At 37.4% G+C, this 20,076-nt stretch overlaps 1 protein-coding gene across 2 annotated transcripts in view; it reads right to left on the bottom strand.

Moving 5' to 3' along the window:
- The window catches only part of slc12a5a (solute carrier family 12 member 5a), a 178,882-nt gene that overhangs the window by 158,155 nt on the left and 651 nt on the right, over positions 1-20,076 (bottom strand). The window lies entirely within an intron of this gene.

The raw sequence follows: 20,076 nt of genomic DNA, 5'->3' as shown, positions 1-20,076 counted from the left end.
TGCTCGAATGAAAGTGTAATAGTGCCAGGATGTGTTCCTTCACGAGTCGCTTGCGCTGTTTGCTGCGACTAAATCTGTTTTCTAATGAAAACAATCATTGTGATTATAATTTTGAGTCAAATAATTGTGATTATCAGTTTAACCATTATGCAGCATAATGAAAATGTGACTACGAGACTCCATTAAGTCGACTAACTTGACTAAACAAAAACAGGTCTGCCAAAACACCAAAGTCTGAGATCTCAATACAAACTCAAACATTTCTCATCAAGTGATCTGGGCTGCTCTCCACATTCATTTCATAGCTCTATACTCTTACTGTATGACAACCATTTGTGTCTATTTTTTTATCCTTCCGAGGCATTTTAGGAGAAAGAGCCGAGACAAACATCACATTTCAATGAAAGTTATGCAAAGAGCAACCTGAGAGAAATCAACGGTTCCTCTGGGCACAAACACGCACACGTTTAGTTCGACAGGGTCTGATTAGTTGTAACTAATGAATGCTCGCTCATGCATGAATACAGAGCACGCCACGGGAAGACAAGATTTTGACTTCGAACCTTTCCTCCTACAAAGAGACGCATCTAAATTTCAATAAGCATCAGCCCGTCTTCCCACACGCGCTCGTACCTACAGGAGGTGTAAATCATACTGTACGTATCCTGACACCTCTGTTGTTGTGTCTTGAGGGCAATCGCTGCCACTGGCTCACTGAGGTGGCGTGTGTGCGTGCAAACCCTGTGACAATAGTCCACGTGCAATGGGACGAGTGTCTTCCTCTCTCTTCCTCTTCATCTGTTTCTCCCCATCCCCCTCCCATAAAAAGCGTTACATAATGCGTGCATGGAATACTAAACGAGAGAGGATGCCTTAGATTTTTCATGCGTGGGAGGGTTGCACTAAAATAGCTCGGATTATGCACTAGTGGCAGTACTACTGAAACGGCATTTGACATCCTCCAGTAAATGGAATGAGTCTTTGCGTGCTTAAAACAGTCAGACTCCGACGGCTACGCTCTTGACCTTTTTTTTTCCCACTCGATGTGCGTGATGCATGGGGAAATCCTTGTCTGTAAATCGACTGTTACAGCAAGACATTAAACTCGCTTAGTTAATGTGAAGCAGGATTGAGCCCAGGGCACTGGATGAAGATATGAAGAGGGAGATTCTGTCATTAGTTGCTCACTTTCATGTCCGTCCAAAGCCGTATGACTTTCTTTCCCAAGTGGAACACAAAAGGAGAGATTTAGCAGATCCATGCAGTGAATATGTACGTGGACCAGGGGCTATCTATCTATCTATCTATCTATCTATCTATCTATCTATCTATCTATCTATCTATCTATCTATCTATCTATCTATCTATCTATCTATCTATCTATCTATCTATCTATCACCATTTCAGTTGTATCCAATTCTTAGTGACACTATGGCCATCTTTTGCCATACGCAAGAGACTGTCCATGAATTTTCCTGCCAATTATTTTTTCCGGGGTAAGTTGCCAGGTCTTTCCTCAACCCTCCCAATTACATGGCCTGAGACTCACACACATTCACACCTACGGACAATTTAGCGTCTCCAATTCAGCTATATTGCATGTTTTTGGGTTGCAGACAAAGTGAGAACATGCAAACTCCACACAGAAAGGACTCTACCGTAGTTGCTTAGTTGCTTCCCACTGAGCCGCCAAAGATGCGACACAGGCCTACTATTTTGTAAGTCATTGTTGCTGATGAGCTCGACAAACTATAATTAGGTTAAGGTATTTCACACGGTTTTAGTCAAATATTTCTTTAAAGCCATATGCTTTGCATTGTTTATAAATGTAAAGATATCAATATAAATATCATATTTATAAGACACGAATTGAGCTTATTGCAATGAGTATGTATATATATACACATACATACATACATACATACATAAATACATACATACATATATATATACACACACACACACACATACACACATACACACATACATACATACATACATACATATATATATATATATATATATATATATATATATATATATATATATATAAAAGTGTAGGCCTATTACCAGAACAGCAAAATACCCTGAAACATTATGAGCTCGGAAATAAATGCCCACCATAATTTTCTCCCTCATTCCTACAATCATTCAGCCTGTAAACATTACAACTGGCCATAATTCAGCACAAGGTCTCTAAGAGACGCATTCAAGAGCCACGCTTGTATCCAAGCGCATCTTGTTTCTAGCCAGCAGCAGATTTCATAATGAATCTGAACGCCTTTCAGATAAATAGGGTAGCGGCTGAAGCAAACAAAAGATGTGAGATGCTTAAATCAGATAGCCGAGTAAACATCACATCTTCATTCTGCACATTCTAAGACGAGGCTGGGAAACCAATAGCCACATTTTCTCGAAATGTGGAGAGAGATGCATTTTAATGCCGTGATGTCTTCATGCGACTGTTCCAAATTTATTACACGGTGGCAGTGATTGAAGTCAAGCCCTCAGAGAATGTGAAGGGGGTCGGCTTGTTTTTCCATAAACGGCATCGGGGAGGGTTGATAACTCTGTGGCTCGTGTGCAAATACACAATGGAACAAATGCATGGGAGTCGTTTCTATTTCTCCTCGCTTGGTAGGGCGTAAATACTTTTTGATATGTAAATCTGCTGGTTACAGAGGCTCGCCGTTACAGCTCTGTTACTAAACCGCTCAACTGGTCATAGCCAGCAAAGGAGAAGAGCACTAGGAGAAAAGGAACGAGGCTGTCACTGAGGATTAGCCATGCACATCTTGCTCTACGCATCTGGCCTTTGTACCCTGAACTGAGCGAGGAGGTCTGGGGGCGTTTAAGTGCTCATTTGCTTCCCATTATTTCATAATCATTACTATTACTTTCCACTTTGCACGTATCTACATTTTGTCAACGCACTCTTTTTCATTTTAAAAGACAATCATCACCTATACAAAATCATTACCAGCAGGAAACGATGTCGCCCTGTGGGAAATTCCTTGCATTTGCATGCGATTACTAAGAATTATATCAATGCGACTTGAGAGAGTGTGCACGCATCATTTCCTGTGCGGAAACTGAAAACATCTCCAAAACTTAGCATTCATCCATGGAGGAATCCGGACTGAACTGGAATTATTTCCCGAAGGAAATTTGTATTGCTCAAATTTTGCTCTTTCATACGTGCGGAGACATAATAGAGACATCACTCATGATTCTTATAGGTATCGATTTCTGTCTCAGTTGTTTCACCAAAAACTCCAGAGACAAAACAGACACAAATGAGTCAATAGATATCATGCAATAAGAATATAGAGCTATAAAGTCAATGTCTGATGAATAACGTTTTAGTTGTTATTGTTAACTAAAAACTATTCAAATGTGTTTTTGTTAATTGAAATAAATCTGAATAAAAACTAAATATAAATATTAGATGGAAAACCTTGAAATGAAATTTTGCCGTGGCAACTAACTGAAATCAAAGAAGTTGAAGATCTATAACTACTAAAAATAAAACTGAAATAAATAAAGCTACATAGAAAACAAAGGAGATACAAATTACAAAAGCACAAACTTAAACTAAAATTCAAATGAAAACTGAAAATATAAAAAGAAAAGAAAAGCCCATTCAAAATAATAATGAATACCATAATAGTATATAAATAGCCCTAAATTAACACTGGTCATATTGAGATATCTTTTGGTTGTTCTTTTAAAGTATCATTTTGTTGAAACATTAAATTGCAGTAAAAAGCAGTAAATGAAACACATGCAACATCTCTATGTCTTTTATCCAAACTTTTCAGGCAGTTACAACTTCTTAACAACAGATCCTGACCTCTACATGAAAATATACTGTCACAAAGCACACAAAGCACCAAATATCTGGTCAAATGGCCATGCTGCATGCTTATATTACTAATTAAAGACTCAGAATCAGTGTGAAAGGTGTTTTAACAGAGTAGAAAGCATGTACTTCTGCAACACCAAATGATGACTGTGAAGCCCTTGCTCTGGCCTGTGTGTGTGTGTGTGTGTGTGTGTGTGTGTGTGTGTGTGTGTGTGTGTGTGTGTGTGTGTGTGTGTGTGTGTGTGTGTGTGTGTGTGTGTGTGTGTGTGTGTGTGTCTAAATGGAGATAAAGGAGACCTTGAGCTGTCATCGGTGACCTTTAAGCTTGTGGGCGTGCGGTAGATAAGAGCAGACCTGCACTGATTAAAAACCTACAGCAGAGACTCAATGACCACAACTATATCAACACTCTCACTCGACATCCATCTCACGACACTCACCAAACTTCTGCAATGATATCTATCTATCTATCTATCTATCTATCTATCTATCTATCTATCTATCTATCTATCTATCTATCTATCTATCTATCTATCTATCTATCACCATTTCAGTCGTATCCAATTCTTAGTGACACTATGGCCATCTTTTGCCATACGCGAGAGACTGTCCATTAATTTTCCTGCCAATTATTTTTTCCGGGGTAAGTTGCCTGGTCTTTCCTCAACCCTCCCAATTACATGGCCTGTGACTCACACACATACACATGTATTCACACCTACGGACAATTTAGCGTCTCCAATTCACCTATATTGCATGTTTTTGGGTTGCAGACAAAGTGAGAACATGCAAACTCCACACAGAAAGGACTCTACCGTAGTTGCTTAGTTGCTTCCCACTGAGCCGCCAAAGATGCGACACAGGCCTACTATTTTGTAAGTCATTATTTCTGATGAGCTCGACAAACTATAATTTAAGGTATTTCACACGGTTTCACTAGACTCTTCCAAAATAAAATAAGTATGCATGATGTTAACAGTTTCCAATTAATTACCAAGGCTCAAGGCTGTGGGTGTCTAATGTTTCCCACTAGTTTAATAATGAAGCAAAAATATTTTTAGACTCCTGATAAGAACATGCCGATTGAATTAAATAAATAGTAAATTGCACCGCGTGTTTCAGAGCACAGCGTGATACTGCGTTCTTTTACATGCGTACGGCTCATGATCCACTGTTTTCACCATCTCAGAGTGGCTCGGGTCACAGTAAATGCGGCAAACCTACTTTTTTCATATTTGCGAGTCAATGCAAGTCACTGAAAAGGGGTTGGAGCTCTTAATATTTCATCAGATTCATGCATTTAACTTTAAAATAAAGCTGCTCACTAAGTGAAAAGAGTCTCAGGTCCCACCTTCAGTGTAAAGGCCTGTTCACACCAAAGACGATAACTATAATGATAACGACAATGGCTCAGAGAAACAATATCGTTGAAATCACTTTCGTTCTTTTTCCATCTGATGACCGATAACTAATCGACAGCTAATCAGAATCCAACTTGCATTAAGCGCTTGAGCATTTAAAGTGGCAGACGTCAAAACTGCAGCATGCGCTTATAATAAACAGAAATTATAGTGTCATAGTTATTGTTCTTGATGTGAACGAACGGGACTTCAGTCTGGTAAAAAAATTGTCTGTTTGATCACTTAGTAATGCAACAAGACACGTGATTTGAGGAATTATTCATGTCTGGAGCAAACACTGCAGGACAAGTAACACGCTGAGGTTTGTTCAAATCCCTAACCCTAAATAGAAGTGACTATAATCTATAGTGACTATAGTCACTATAAATACTAGTGATGCATTAAACACTGCTAATTAATAATAATGCATTTTTTACACGTACTGACAGCTTTAATGCATTAGTCCTGTAGTGAAACTCAACCTCATCATTTGGTTTCCAGCATGTATAAAATGCTAAACGTAGCTTCCTGAACTCTTAGCTCTTTGAACCCCTGCCAACAGTCTCATTCGAGTCTCAGTCCATAAGAGCCCAGACTCATTCATCACTGCAACTTTTTCCGCAGCTCGATGTGTATTTCCAGACTCATTCTTTATCATTAAAGTCCTCCTCCCAAGATAATAATGCACTACGGCGATAAACAAATCACTCTGGCATCAGTGTGACAGGGAACGAGAGCGGTCGGTTATCGTCAGGGAAAAGACCGGTTTTACCTTTTTGACTTTGTCCAGCTGGTAATGCGGCGTTTGTAATGGTTCCCTTGGTCTGAAATCGGCAGAGACTCTTTAGAGGCCGAGATCAGTCTCGATAACCGCTGGACACGAGCTGAGATCATTGGGATTAATGAGACGGACTCTGGGGATCCTGATGGAGGACTGAGATTTCAGAGCAACACGTTTATATCACAGTCTGTTTTATAAAAGAGCAAAGAGCTACTCACGGTCACAGAGAGATAAAAAGAGAGAAATTTGAAAGAAAGAGGTGGTGTACAAAATTAACACATGATAAGAGCTGAATGCAAGTCAGTCTTTGCTTTGGTGAGTAATTAAAAGTTAACAATCAATTTTTAGATGTACTCCATGGGCCGGTTTCACAAAGCTATTTTAGACCGGTCTATAGTGTTAGACAAGTCTAAAATTTGCTCATAGACTAGTCTAATGCAAGTTAGACTGTTTCACAAAAATAAAGACTGACTTAATTTAGACCAAAAAAATTAGACACCTTACCCCCAGGCTAACTTAGGTCTAAGACTCTAAATTTAAATTTAAACATTTCTTCTTGTTACTACATTCTCCGCTAAATTTCCCAAGTAAAATGTCCTTGTAACTGTTATACTCCTCCAACAAACACATATTTTCCGCTGGGGAAAACTGCACTGAGCGGTTGAATGCGCTTACTCGATCCACCATGTTTTTTGTTTTGAAAAGTGTCTTATTTTACCCAGAATGCATTGCAGTGTAGTCCTACTTAAGATAGTCAGAGTCTTAAGTGCTTTGTGCAACGGTCTGATTTAGATGTCTATCTGAAGTCTGACTATCTACTATATCTAAGGCATAGTCAAAGTCTATCTTCGTGAAATATATATATATATATATATATATATAAAACCAACTGATTATTTAATCTTGGAAAACTATACATATTTGGAAACTTATCAAAGCTTTTCAAATTTTACTCGTAACAATCAAGCAATGCATGCAAATATATATATATATCTATTCTCAGAGGATCAAAACAGGGATGGATGTTTATGCAAGAGGTGGTATTTTATAAAGAGACTGGCCTTAATATAGTTTTTAATGGTTCAGTAGACTGTATTCTGACCTCAAATATACTAGAAAATAACTGTGCAATAATTCCTTTGTCTTAGGATGAAAAATTATATTGATGCAATCCACAGTTTCATGGCCAGTAAATATTCTCAGTTCCCCCGTCATTGGGAGGAGTGTCAAAAAGTGAATGTGGGACCCTGGAAGGAGGGCAGCTGACTGTGACATTAAGTTATTAAGCTGGTGTTGATGTGGGTATTTTTCTTTGAGCATTCAGTGTGTGTGTGTGTGTGTGTGTGTGTGTAGGAGTATGAAGGTGTGTTTGGGTGGTACTGAATGACTCACCAAAAGCAATCACCTACTTTTCACCATCACCTCCTCTCAAACTCGTGGTTTAATAGCCTGCAATGTTTTGCCAGGGGCACTTTTTATACCTCCTTCGATAAAAAAAATGAAACAGAAGGCCGTTCTCCTTCACATTCTCCTTCACATTCAGCAGAGGAAAATGGCTGCTTTCGAAGCTAATTGCAGTCGTAGCTTGCTCTATCCATCATATCTCTCATTAGAGACCGCGTCCATATTTAAACAGCACAGCTCCTCCACAGAAAGATCATGACCTGAGTGTCTCTATGACAACCTGTAAATACTGATCTAAAAACCAGCCTAAAATACCACTCTTGAAATTATATTACTGTTTCTAGTTTATACAGTAACGGTGTAAACACTGGAGTTTATGCTGTTACCATTTCAATTGTTCCAAGGTCATAGTTACAAGGACGGAGAGCAAAAAACAAAAAATGGTTTGATTATTGTAATCAATGATTTGATGCCAAAAGTACAGCTTGTACTTCTCCAGAAGAGCTCATTAGCTGAGGAATCAGGGTTGTACACTCATTCAGAATTCAAATGAGTTTTTTTAATTCAATTCATGAATTATATATTTTTTTTCGACTGAAGTAGCAAATTACACATATTTTGGCACAAGTGTGCAAAAGAATAGGAGCAATTGTCTACAATTTGCACAATAAGTAATGATGAGTTGATTCTCAGTGAAATTGTAATACTTTTCAGAACTAATAAAAATTAATTGTGATCCATCAAAATGATCCATTCGGTTGATAGACAGACAGACAGACAGAATAAAATGATGACAGACAGACAAATAAATAGATAGATAGATAGATAGATAGATAGATAGATAGATAGATAGATAGATAGATAGATAGATAGATAGATAGATAGATAGATAGATAGATAGAATAAAAGAATGACAGACAGACAGACAGACAGACAGACAGATAGATAGATAGATAGATAGATAGATAGATAGATAGATAGATAGATAGATAGATAGATAGATAGATAGATAGATAGATAGATAGATAGATAGATAGATAGAATAAAAGAATGACAGACAGACAGACAGACAGACAGATAGATGATAGATAGATACATAGATAGATAGATAGGTAGATAGATAGATAGATAGATAGATAGATAGATAGATAGATAGATAGATAGATAGATAGATAGAATAAAAGAATGACAGACAGACAGACAGACAGACAGACAGACAGACAGATACATGATAGATAGATACATAGATAGATAGATAGATAGATAGATAGATAGATAGATAGATAGATAGATAGATAGATAGATAGATAGATAGATAGATAGAATAAAAGAATGACAGACAGACAGACAGACAGACAGATAGATGATAGATAGATAGATAGATAGATAGATAGATAGATAGATAGATAGATAGATAGATGGATAGAATAAAAGAATGACAGACAGACACGACATATAGACAGACAGACAGATAGATAGATAGATAGATAGATAGATAGATAGATAGATAGATAGATAGATAGATAGATAGATAGATAGACAGAACGATAGAACGATAGATAGATAGATAGATAGATAGATAGATAGATAGATAGATAGATAGATAGATAGATAGAATAAAAGAATGAGAGACAGACAGACAGATAGATGATAGATAGACAGATAGACAGATAGATAGATAGACAGATAGATAGATAGATAGATAGATAGATAGATAGATAGATAGATAGATAGATAGATAGATAGATAGATAGATAGATGATAGATGGAGAGATAGATAGACAGAACGATAGATAGAACGATAGATAGAACGATAGATAGATAGATAGATAGATAGATAGATAGATAGATAGATAGATAGATAGATAGATAGATAGATAGATAGATAGAATAAAAGAATGAGAGACAGACAGACAGATAGATGATAGATAGACAGATAGACAGATAGATAGATAGATATATAGATAGATAGATAGATAGATAGATAGATAGATAGATAGATAGATAGATAGATAGATAGATAGATAGATAGATAGATAGATAGATAGATAGATAGACAGACAGAATAAAAGACAGACAGACAGACAGACAGACAGACAGACAGACTGACGACTTCTGGTTTAATTTGTGGTGTGAAATGTCAAATAAAGGTGTGCTGAAACCCTCCAGGATCGCAGCGGCTCCACAGCCTCGAGAGAACATGATGAAACCAGAGGCAACGGCTCACGAGAAGCAAACGTCCTTACAGGGCTCCAGTAAATCCAGATCACCACAGAACAAACACTGGACACACACTAAACACACACCTCTGCTTGCAACTGTCGTAATGATAATTAATTATCAAGGCAAATTAATTCCCAATATCTTGCATTCAAAGAAATAATTATGATATATTTGTGCATATCGGTGTGATGATTCGCAATTATCATGCATGCTTAAATGCATTTCAAACCAAATCAGCCACAATGGAGGAAGATCTTCCTGCTCATGTTCTATGACAAGTGACAAATGGCTGTAGGAGAGGAATCGTGTGGAAAACCTTTATATGGAGATGATTTGAGCATGTATTATCCTAATTACTAACCGTAGGCTCACGCTTCATCACTGAAGACAATCCGGATCAACATTAGAATGAGAGTAGAAACTAAAAAAATGTCTGTGCATATAAATTCACAATTATTAGTGAAAAAGATCCATTTAGAGTGAGTGATTGTGATTGCACATTTCTCTCACTGCTCTCATTTAAACCAATATAACTGAGCTCAAAATATTACAGTCGCCATAAGTAAGTTATTATGATTAAATCTAGGTTAATATTCACTGCCGGTCTTGATCAATAATTCAAACCACACATCATTGTTTCTGCAGGGAAGCTGCAGAAATGGCTTAAGGCAGAAAGACCATTGCAAGAATCATTTCTATAGCCGTTTGGACCGTGCAACAATACGGTAAGATCCCGGACCTCAATCCTAACATCATTACAGCGTGTCTTCTCTTTGATGTAGCACAACTGCGAATCCTCTCCCTTTTTCCTTGAGATTCAAACGCTTATTTCTGCTCATCCTTTCTTTGTGTAGACACTGCGTTACATAACAAGCCTATGAAGGCTTTGCATGATGACGCTGGCACCATCTACACAGCTACGACCCCCACCACATGTCTGCTTCTACCCATGATCCTCCAGTAGAGCACAGCTGCCCTCTACAGTTCTCACACATTACACTGATCAACAGAACTTTGCAAAACATATACTACACACTACAACCAGATGGGGTGCATCTCACAAATACATGTCCAGAGCAATATGCATAAAGAATTTGTCCCCCCAAAAATATTAAAATATAATTATTCTCAATGTTATTCTCATGGTTATACAAATGTACAAAAATGCTCATTTAATTTTTTATTTTATTTTATTTTTTAATAATGCCATGATGCTCAAATACTTCACAATTTAAATATATACATATATTTAAATGAATGTAATAAAAACTAAGTTTTTTTTCACATTTTTGCATTACGGTAATGAGATTTTGTGGGCTAAAATGCATTAATTTCAGAATGGAAAAAACTTAATTGTCATAAACAATTGCCTTCATTTTATTTATGCAAAAAAAATTAAAAAAATGTTTTTGTTGTTTTTGTAAACACACAGGTACTTCCGAGTATTGAAAAAAATAAGTTGTGAACTTGACAATTCCACATAACTTAATTTTTTCAATTACGCATGAAGTTTATTTACTGAGGGGCAACAGGTTTCTTTACTTTTTTTTTTCTTTACTAAGAAAAGTCAACTGATCACTTTGTACAGTGTGAGAACCATTACAAAGCACAGGGGGTTATGGGTAACATTATTAGCCCAAAAGTTATTCACAAATACACAGAATACAGTTAAGTATCAGGCAGACATTAAAAAAAAGTATTATCTTTATTACTGGTGTGCAATCTAGTGGTGCAATAATGTAATTACATCTCTTTTTAAATTGATTTCACTGCAGGTTTCTTTATCCTTAAACAGATACTGTGTATGAGTAATATCATTTGGTCAGCATTGATATCTAACCACGACCGTGAGGAAAGGCCTGTCGTTGACGTTGATAAGCAACATTTATCTCAAGAAGACTAGACAAGATTAAAATCAATGTGAAGAAATGCACTCATTTAATAACATTACAGCACAGACGAGTGATCTGACAGCAACATCAATATCTACCGGATGTATAGAGTTCACGTGCAGACGCAAACCCCTGTCCGTGTGTTTCTGCATGTGTGTAACAATAGATCCAAACCAATTCATTGAACTGTCCTTTCGGGGAAAAGGGTAATTCAGTTATTATTTCACGACAATACAAAAAAGACTGCAGTCAACAAAAAAATTAAATAAAAAAATCGAATCATAAATAATTATAGAAAGCAAGATATGAGGTTAAGATGAGATTAAAGGAGCAAATATGTTTCCTGTATTGAAGTATGTAGAGATGATATATATATGTATATATTGCATGTTGCACATATACATTTATTTGTAGACAGTACAGTATTTATACACATATACAGTACACACATGTATACATACATACATATACACATATATACACACACACATATACAGTGAGGAAAATAAGTATTTGAACACCCTGCTATTTTGCAAGTTCTCCCACTTGGAAATCATGGAGGGGTCTGAAATTGTCATCGTAGGTGCATGTCCACTGTGAGAGACTTAATCTAAAAAAAAAATCCAGAAATCACAATATATGATTTTTTAACTATTTATTTGTATGATGAAGCTGCAAATAACTATTTGAACACCTGTCTATCAGCTAGAATTCTGACCCTCAAAGACCTGTTAGTCTGCCTTTAAAATGTCCACCTCCACTCCATTTATTATCCTAAATTAAATTCACCTGTTTGAGGTCGTTAGCTGCATAAAGACACCTGTCCACCCCATACAATCAGTAAGAATCCAACTACTAACATGGCCAAGACCAAAGAGCTGTCCAAAGACACTAGAGACAAAATTGTACACCTCCACAAGGCTGGAAAGGGCTACGGGGAAATTGCCAAGCAGCTTGGTGAAAAAAGGTCCACTGTTGGAGCAATCATTAGAAAATGGAAGAAGCTAAACATGACTGTCAATCTCCCTCGGACTGGGGCTCCATGCAAGATCTCACCTCGTGGGGTCTCAATGATCCTAAGAAAGGTGAGAAATCAGCCCAGAACTACACGGGAGGAGCTGGTCAATGACCTGAAAAGAGCTGGGACCACCGTTTCCAAGGTTACTGTTGGTAATACACTAAGACGTCATGGTTTGAAATCATGCATGGCACAGAAGGTTCCCCTGCTTAAACCAGCACATGTCAAGGCCCGTCTTAAGTTTGCCAATGACCATTTGGATGATCCAGAGGAGTCATGGGAGAAAGTCATGTGGTCAGATGAGACCAAAATAGAACTTTTTGTTCATAATTCCACTAAACGTGTTTGGAGGAAGAAGAATCATGAGTACCATCCCAAGAACACCATCCCTACTGTGAAGCATGGGGGTGGTAGCATCATGCTTTGGGGGTGTTCTTCTGCACATGGGACAGGGCGACTGCACTGTATTAAGGAGAGGATGACCGGGGCCATGTATTGCGAGATTTTGGGGAACAACCTCCTTCCCTCAGTTAGAGCATTGAAGATGGGTCGAGGCTGGGTCTTCCAACATGACAATGACCCGAAGCACACAGCCAGGATAACCAAGGAGTGGCTCTGTAAGAAGCATATCAAGGTTCTGGCGTGGCCTAGCCAGTCTCCAGACCTAAACCCAATAGAGAATCTTTGGAGGGAGCTCAAACTCTGTGTTTCTCAGCGACAGCCCAGAAACCTGACTGATCTAGAGAAGATCTGTGTGGAGGAGTGGGCCAAAATCCCTCCTGCAGTGTGTGCAAACCTGGTGAAAAACTACAGGAAACGTTTGACCTCTGTAATTGCAAACAAAGGCTACTGTACCAAATATTAACATTGATTTTCTCAGGTGTTCAAATACTTATTTGCAGCTGTATCATACAAATAAATAGTTAAAAAATCATACATTGTGATTTCTGGATTTTTTTTTTTAGATTAAGTCTCTCACAGTGGACATGCACCTACGATGACAATTTCAGACCCCTCCATGATTTCTAAGTGGGAGAACTTGCAAAATAGCAGGGTGTTCAAATACTTATTTTCCTCAATGTATATATATATATATATATATATATATATACATACACATACATATATACACACACATATAAAACTGGAGCTTTCCAAACAGAAGAAGAGAGGGACAGAGGGACAGAGGAATGACCTTCCACAGTGAATGAATCCTGATCTTGTGAATTCCCATAGAGCCACTGAGCTCGTGATCAACACATTATTACCTGACGACGGCTGGTGGGACCGCGAGACTGACTGTTTACACAGACAGACAAACAATAGACTAATAGACACGGAAAAACCTGCGCCACCAGACCTCCATTATGCTAAAATAGCGAGAACGCTTCCACGTCTGTCTTGCCAGCGACGGCTTGAATGGAAACAAACAGACCGACGTGCCATTATGAAGAAAGGATGGAACGCTTCATTGAGAGCTAAGCAATCTACATATCCCAATAGGCTAATGGCATCCTCCGTATTTGGACGGCAATTGGCATTATGCAAATTAAACCAGGCTGAGCGGCCAATGACAACAATGGAGACAAACACAACATCGGCTAAAACAATAGAATGCGGCTCTGACTGCATTTACTGCACCGGGCGGCTATTTTTCCATGATATTGTGTTATAACATGGAAAATGAGGACCAGCTTGATCTGAAAATTGAACAAAACACAGCAATAATGTATTGGCATTGCATAGAAAAGATCTGCAGGATGGATCTTCAAAAATCTGGGATTGGAATGACAAGTAAATTGTATGAAGTATAGTAAAAATATGCAATTGACTGTTTACAGATGGGAATATTTATTGTGCGTAGTAGTAATACTATATGTGGACATGGTAATGCATTTTTAGTGCACAAAAACAAGGGTTGCATTGCCAGAGCTTTGGTTCCCATGCACAAGATACAAAGTCCTCCTTTACTTTTGCCAAAACTACAAAAGAAAAATAAGCCAGCGTGGTACAAAGTGACACACTTTCCCAAACACCTTTGAATGGGCCGTTCTTGATGACTGAGCTCTTTGTCTTTGTGCAAACGATCACTAAATGGAGATGAATTAGCGCATCATGGTGGTTTTCCAGTATACGCTCACTGCGGATCAGCCAAAACTCCCACGCTGCACGTCTGCGACGGAGGACAGCTATTGTGCACCAGCGGAATATGTACTGAGTTATTACTGACATGGTTAAAACGGCTTATGGCGCTAGTTCTGTCTAGTGCAGACTAGGCCAATTATAGCAAATAAATGCATGACGACATACTGTATTTGGCTACTATTCCTGGCTGCTTGATAGAAAATAATAAGTGTAATTAGTCATGCAACTCATCCACACTAAACAGTCATGAATGATTCCTCAAATCATTCAAGTTAAGGAGAGGTGTGCAGTTACTTTACTATTACTATGTGCCCTGATTTTCACCAGGTGGATGACAAATCAGTCCAAAAACAACACACTGTCAAGCATCTAGAACAAATCTAGCATCATGTCCTGTAGCAACCACACAAAAAAGCACTCAGAACACTCTAACAACCATTTTTTATCATTTACAAACATAAAGACAAAAAAAATATATTCTAAGAGGGTTACAATTCATGAAAATGCAGAAATAAACTAAAGCATGACATCTTAAGTACACCAAAGAAGAGTTTAAAAAGCATTTGAATTGATAGTTCTTTAGCCCATTAACTGTCAGACACCTGGCTCTCTTATTTTATTGCATTTTCATCCCCATCATATATTTTAGTAATCATCATAAGTCAGTGTTATTTGAAAGCTTAAACACTCAAAATTCATTCCTGTGAAAACCATTTTGAAATTGGACACTGTGTTACCATCAAAACAGTACCTTTTAGCGGGCCTCATTTGTGTAAAATCAACTTCAAAGTTGGAACACAAGAGTCCGAATTATTTTGTAAAATATATATTTTGCATAAAATAAAAAACATTTAGTTCAGTACATTTGCCTTACAGTAAACTTTCACAATATTCTGCTGAGTGCCTTCTTTAAAATGAGACCAAACTTTGGTCTGTACTTCAAAGCATGAATTAAAGCCATTTAAGTACATATTTATGAAAATATATATCAAAAATATATCAACATCTTTCTCGAAAGGTATTGTCTTTGAACATTTACATTTATGAATGTAAAATACTGCAAGGAATTGTAATAAAATATGTCTACATTTAATATGAAATGGATCTGTTTTCAAAGAGTCACCAATAAAATGCTTCTGGATAATGTAGAAGTTTGAAAAAATACAAAATCAATAAAGTTAGAAAAGTCAATCCAAAACACTTTGCAACAAAACAATTTTTTTTAAAACTGATGACAAAAGGAGCAACAGGGTAAAATAGTGTTATTAAACATTGCAAGTTTATGCGTAACAATTAAGAAAAATTATAAAATAAACTTTGTTGGGCAGGATTTTTTTTTTTTTTTTTTTAAGAAGCCAGAATTAGTTTTTTCCCCATTCTATGTCACTCAATGTATAAAAGAACACACACTGGCAGTTGAAAAGATTTCTATTAAAAGCCTAAATTCAATCTGTTTATCATATAGAGCGATCAAGTCTTTTCAGAAAATTTGGACTAAACTAAATTTACATTTTTTCGAAGCTGCGAATGTTGCGAAGCTGTCAATGGAGGGACAGAAATCTCTCCCATCTTGTCTATGGGAAAAATGTATAAAAAATAAATAAAAAAAACTCCCGGAACCAGAGCCACTGAAAAAAGAACACAGGCGCTAATGCACTCTTCTGATCTAATGTTTTTATTCAAAAAGATCCTACATTAGTCAATAAACAGATTACAGTAAAAAAAAAAAAACTAGCATTGCACCTCAGAAAATGTAAAAATCTAGTTACTACTGTTAACTTTTGTTCTTTTTTGTTAACTGCAAAGGTTCTTGACTAGGTATTAGTGTAATATCTTGACTGGCCTACCACTAAAAAGAAGCTACTACGAGAGAGGGTCACTTTGAATCAGATATTTAATCATTTAAACATGAAATCCAGGACATCTTAATCACCCTATTAGCTTCATACAGCGGTCAGAGTCGGGTTACTGTAGATCTTCAGACTGTCTGGAGACCCTCAAGGTCAGGCGAACCTCTGGCTGGGTGGCATCCCAGCGTCTCCTCAGATCGATAACAACAGCATCAACGATAACATGACAAACGCCAGTGATTGCTTCATCCTCGTAAAGGGCTTTCTCACCAAACATCCAAGGGACGCATACCTGTGATATCATGTATACGTGGTTTGACTGCACAAGTCTTTGCTGTTTTCTTGTTTATGCATGCATGCATAAATGCAAATATATACCCATGCACTCTTAAAAAAGAGCTCAGAGTGGGAAAATGGCCATTGCCTTCAAATTTCACACAATTCATGCTTCTTTTAGGGACACAGGAGGCACTGTAATAGAGCAGCATTATACCATTATTTGGCAGTGTGTGCATAGTGAGAGCAGTTATTGTGTTTTTACTATTATCATTTCAACCCCTCACATTCAGCACTCCCTCTGCGCACAGCAATCACCGCACAAAGAGGCTGCAGTTGTCATGGAAACGTTGTGGCGACTTGAACCGGAGACGAGCGCCAAGGCTGTGCCGTCTCTAGGCGACTACAGGTGCGCATCTTCATTTCTATGGATGGACATCTCCAATACACTCCACTCCTTGGACACGCTCTATATGTTATGAATAAATGCATTACGCACATGTTTGGTAGTGAAGTTATCAGAAGAGATGTCTCAACCTAGTGCGCCTTCTAAGGGAGCATCCTAAATTGAATGTTCCTTATAAGTGACTGAACATTGTACATACACGAGCAGTATTTTATATCATTACATCATTAAATAATCATCTGTTGGAATGGCCTCTGCAATTAAAAGCTATATTTAGTTAGTAATTCTTATCTTAACTTACAATTTTTTTTATTATTAATTTGAAATATTTTAAAAAGTACTTAGAAGTAATTTAATAAAAAGATATTCACCGTTTGTAAACATATTAATTGATCAGAAAAAAAAAGTAGATCACTTTGGAATTGGATTGTGATTCCCAGAACCAGAAGATTACATTCCTAAAGCTTCCCATTTTTAAGGTGATGCCTTAAAATGCTGTCTAGGTAGGCAGCTCACTAGGTTTTAGAGCAGAGCTACCCATCATGCACCTGTTCAGAGAAATGTGGGATAAGAAGACAGCCATTCATAACAAAACTTCATCAAACTCTGAGGCCCTGTTTACATCTGGTATTAAGAAGCGTTTTGGTCGATCGGATCACATGGACGACGCTAAATAAAGGTGTAAACGGGGTCTAAAACGTTTTGAGCTTGTCCACTTTCGAACACTTCCAGAGGTCGTCGAAAACGCATTTGACTGGATTGCTATCGTAGTGTAAACGCTCATGTGGTCGAATGCGTTCAAACAGCCACAAAAGACCACATACTCTCCACCTTACTGACTTAATGAGTAAACATTATGAGAAGAGCGCTAGCCCGACGGGATTTAAACTGCCGGCTGAAGACCCAAGTTTGGTCTGAAGACGACAAACGTACCAAGCACGATGTTCTCTCACCATTCCTGATTTCTAACACACACTCACAGCGTTCGGCTGGTCTTGCGTCTTCAGAGCAGAAACTAAAGCTGATGCTCTCCGTGTGTTTTTCTGTCGTCTCCGGGTGAGTTTATAATATTTATAATTGCGCGAACATATTTTGTCCATTAGATTGAAAGATCTGAAAAAACACATACATAAAGAAAGTGGTTGAATCTGTACAAAAGAGACAGATTAAAACACCAGGTGTAAACTGGTACGTGTCTGCCTCGTCTACTTGTGATCCGATCGACCAAAACGCATCTTAATAGCAGGAGTAAACAGGGCCTGAGACCTGCCCAGGGTCTAAACTAGAACTAGGACTAGACTAAACTATACCTGTCCAGAACTAAACGCATTTGGAGTAGAACTGAATAGAATAATTCAAGTACATTCACATTATTGCACTTGTTCCAATGCATATTGCTCCAAAGCAGTTTCTCAAAAAAATAGAGCCTTATAATAACCCTTAATTAGCAAGCAAACTTTGGCAAGAAACACCAACTCCAGTCCTGTATTTAGTGGGTCACTTTCTATTTCTGTCATCATCTCACATTAAAGATTCCCATCCACAGTGAAATCTGACTGCTTCAAAATCTGCTCCACAAAACCAACATCACATGTTCTGATGCCTCACACTGCATTTTCATTTTCAGTGTGCATAGACTGCATAGACGATTTACCTCTTGTAATATTAAAGCCAGACTGTTTTTGTTGCATTTATCAAGCCCCTGAGAGAAAGTCTATTAAATTAGATAATTGCTTAATATTTATCAGAACTACAGCACAATCTCAGAGAAAAGGATTTGCAAAACTCGTCACAGAAAACATCAAGAGGCTAATGATTACAGCGGAATAAAACTACCTTTAATAGACCTCCTGTATGTCATACAGCTTACTGGGCCTAAAACACATTTTGCCTCATTCAATATTCAAAGGCTTCATCAAGTATAATCAGAAGGGCCATTATGCGAAGACAACCATGCCCACTTAAGGCTAACAGACATGATGGCAAGACAGTGTAACCATTTGAACAAGCTTCTGAAGTGCTGTGAAAAGCATCTACATGCATCGTCATACTGCATCAATTCTTTAATTCATCACTAGAACTTTACACAAAAATGCTCTCTCTGTTACGCTCAAGTCAGATCTGGCATTGCAGTACTGATGAAGAGATGTGAAATCGAGCAGATTCGCTTTCATGAAACAAAGAAGGCTCAAATATCAAAGTTTACACAGATTATGAACCCAATATATGTCAGTTTGAGCTTAGGGAAGGAAAATGTACACTTGCACTGCATGCAAAAGCTTCATGTCTGCTGTAGACAAACACAACCCAACGGTTCAGTGCAGTTGATGCCATATATCCTGAAGCACTGCTATACAGTATCAATGCCATGTGGATTTTATTAGTCCTTATGAAATGCAAATATAATCAATATAGTCTAAAAATATAGACTCTTTTATCATATGCAATACATAAATATAGGGCCTAATATATAAATCAATATAGTCTAGTCTATGAACTATATCGATATGCACTGAAAATTAAAAAAGATATGTATGCTAAACAAAACAAAATGGTTTGCAAGACTAGTTCAGTAGTTTAAAAAAAGAAAAAATTGGGGCAATTTGATGTAAAATCTGATACTTTTGTATTTGTTCTTAAACCAAGGTTTAAATGGATTTCCTTGATAATGTATGAAATATTACTTTATATGAAATATGAATGAGTGTGATATATCTATCTGCATAGATATGCATGCCCAAGATATCAGCAGTATACAATGTTATATGGATTTGCAACTATGATATTAGGCTACACTCCTATTCATATAATCAAAT

This window comes from Squalius cephalus, assembly GCF_949319135.1.
Source record: "Squalius cephalus genome assembly, chromosome: 10".
NCBI classification, from domain to species: domain Eukaryota; kingdom Metazoa; phylum Chordata; class Actinopteri; order Cypriniformes; family Leuciscidae; genus Squalius; species Squalius cephalus.
Note: the sequence above shows the minus strand (reverse complement) of the source record. Positions and strands in the feature narration are given on the sequence as shown.